At 35.8% G+C, this 3,143-nt stretch overlaps 1 long non-coding RNA gene across 1 annotated transcript; it reads left to right on the forward strand.

Annotated features, from left to right (window-relative positions):
* The first annotated feature begins 428 nt into the window (after nt 1-428).
* LOC128015221 (uncharacterized) lies at nt 429-1,362 on the forward strand. Its single transcript, XR_008183844.1, has 2 exons — nt 429-658; nt 1,239-1,362. It is a non-coding gene; the product is annotated as an uncharacterized LOC128015221 (long non-coding RNA).
* The last annotated feature ends 1,781 nt before the right edge of the window (nt 1,363-3,143 follow it).

Below are 3,143 nucleotides of genomic sequence, written 5' to 3' on the forward strand. Positions count from 1 at the left end.
ATGCTGAATGACTGACAAAGCTTATGAACTGCATACACTACAGATGATAGAGTGCATTTGTATTGCATCATTTGGGACACAACATAGTATTCAATTTGCAATATGTCAAATAGCATTCTACTATTTGTTTATTTATTTATTGCATTATGGGGTTTGAATTCTCTAAAGCTTAATATGTGTAACCATTCTGATGATCACTGGCTAAAATGTGCAGTATGTGCATTGGCCAAAATGTGCCTTCAAACAGTGCACACAGCACAGAAAGCTTTCTTACGATGCCTGTATCCAGTGCACTGAACAGAGTCTATGTGTAAGCAGTTTTATTTAGCTGTCATAGAGGCCTCACCTCTTTATCACAGGTTTATCAGTCTCACAGGTCTAGTCATTGGTTACCATGGTTTCCATTGCCACCTGCTGCTTACTTTCTTAATAAGCTTCCTAATAAACACCAAAAGTGTCCGCTGCAGTGTAGTTCAACATCACGAGATGAAAATCCTGACCAGTTTCCTGGCCACTTTTAATGATTTGTGTTTTGATCTAATGCTGTTGGGATTTGCTGAATGATATTGATTGGACACTGACTTGATTTATCGGTTGTGTCTGAAACCTGAAAATGCTGCCTTCGCAAGCAGTATTGAGAGGAAAGAGAGGTACCATGGTATGTGCGTAACATTCTTTTATTTTATCTTTATTTTGGTTTCTTTGCAGTGTAGATGTGTCCCTCACTTTCCCACAATCCTGTGCACGTGATGCAGCAGTTAGTAGAAAGAGTAACAGAAAGAAGAATGTTAATTCATAAATGTCCTTTTTTCTGCTTTATGATTCAATTTCTACCAAAAAAAAAAAAGGTGGTCATTAAATATGTGCTTGGTTGTCTCTAAAACTATTTGTTTTGGTTCATTAGAGTGAATGATGTTGTTATTCATTGATGTCATGTTATAGAATGACTCCTTGAAAGTGAGTCTGGTAGAAAGTTCTTGTGAATTAAAGCTGAATAAGTCTTTTAGATGTAGTTTCCATTTTCCCAGCTAAATATGTAAAGACAACTAGAAGACACTTATGGTTTTATTTCATGGGATGCTTTCAAAACACTGCTATGTTTATTTAAAACCACCATGAAATAGAGATTCAACCTATCTATTTTCTAAATGCATCTTAATGATCTTATTGTCATTTTATTATTATTATTATTATTAATATTATTTAAAATATATGTATATATGAACTTGATCTTCCAGTTCTCTATGGCGTATCCTGGACTTTGCCTATTGTTTCGGCGTCTTAAACTCCGCCCCTTTCCATAAGGCACACACTCAGATCTGCCTCCATCCAATCAACAAGCAATAAATTGTATCAAATCCCTCCCTTGTGTTTTTCTTTTTCTTTCTTTTCTTTTTAAGAGTCTATTTCGATCTGATGTAACCCATAAGAAATTATTGGGCTGAACTGAACTCAAGAACAGCTGTTACTTTTTGGCCAACTTGTACATGAAAAGAATGACGATTAAATGAAATATATATATATATATATATATATATATATATATATATATATATATATATATATATATATATATATATATATATATATATATATTAGGGGTGTAACGGTTCACAAAATTCACGGTTCGGTTCGATACGATACACTGATGTCACGGTTCGGTTTGGTTCGGTTCGATACGTTTTAGATACAGCAAAATGTAAAAACATCTCAACTTTTCAGAATGCCGCAAGCGCACCGCGGGTCATGTGACAAGAACTAACCAATCAGCTTCATCCTTTCCCGTAACAACGTTGAGAGCTCAGCCAAGATGAAGGATCAGCTGATCATAGTTGTATATGGATTGCAATTTTGAAATAAATTTAGTAGCAGAGCTACTGCAAGCGATTTTTAGAGCTGCAAATCCATTTATCCTTCGCTGAAATTTCCGCGTCTCATGGAGAGAGCACGTCATTGTTGCTTAGCAAAGACAGACGCCTCATGAGCGCTTTGGAAAGGAGGAGAAAGACGCGCTTAGCGTTTTCCATGCGTTTTTAGGCACGATATGTGAACGGCCCCTAAGGCGCTCGCTCACTCAGCACGCGCTGAAGGCTCGTTGCAAAATGTCGAATGCCTTTAACAGACCAGAAATATAAGATCCTAAAAGATCCTGGTGTTTTTTTTTTTTTTTTTTTTTTTTATTCCCGCTGGTGTACCCTGTCATGTTGCAGATGCGACATACCGTTGTTTTTTTATCCACCACTCTCTTGCCATCACCATTATAGCTTAAAGGGAATCCAAAGTGCACCCAAACACCAGACCTGTTGGTTATTGGAGGATCTTCTCATTTCTAATCTGTTAAACGCATTGGCTATTTTGCAACGAGCCTTCAGCGTGTACTGAGTGAGCGAGCGCCTGCTGAGTAGCCTAACATAAACATATAAGATGGTGTTTTTTTCTTCTTCGGGAGTGTCAGGGGCGTTGCCTGTTACGTTGTTTGGGTTATTGGGCTACCTTGTTGAACGCATATCATTATATTTCTCTCTCTCTCTTTTTTTTTTTTTTTTCAAATATAATTAATTACTCCAACGAACCGTTCGGTATACATAATGCGTACCGCGTACCGAACCGAAAGCGTCGTACCGAACGGTTCAATACGAATACGCGTATCGTTACACCCCTAATATATATATATATATATATATATATATATATATATATATATATATATATATATATATATATATATATATATATATATATACGTATCATGTCGTTTTCAAATAAACCTAAATGATTAGATTAGCTGGATCAGGTGTGTTTAATTAGGGTTATATCTAAACTGTGCAGGACTGTGGCCCTCCAGGAACTGAGTTTGACACCCTTGGCCTGTCCCATTTTTGACTCCCTCCCACTGTTAAAAGTAATTTTTACTCTGAGTAAATTTTAAATGAGCTACTTTTTACTTTTACGTGAGTAGATTTTTAGACTGGTACTTTTACTTGTACTTAAGTAAAATTTAATTAATGTAATGGTACTTTTACTTGAGTAGAATATTTTTGTACTCTTTCCACCTCTGATTTTCAGAGATGTAGGAGTTTGATTTAGAGTTAAAATGTTTTGTGAAATACTCCTAGAGGAAAAATGTAGGTCTTCTAAAATTA

The sequence above is a fragment of the Carassius gibelio genome, chromosome A6, assembly GCF_023724105.1.
Source record: "Carassius gibelio isolate Cgi1373 ecotype wild population from Czech Republic chromosome A6, carGib1.2-hapl.c, whole genome shotgun sequence".
Lineage (NCBI taxonomy): Eukaryota > Metazoa > Chordata > Actinopteri > Cypriniformes > Cyprinidae > Carassius > Carassius gibelio.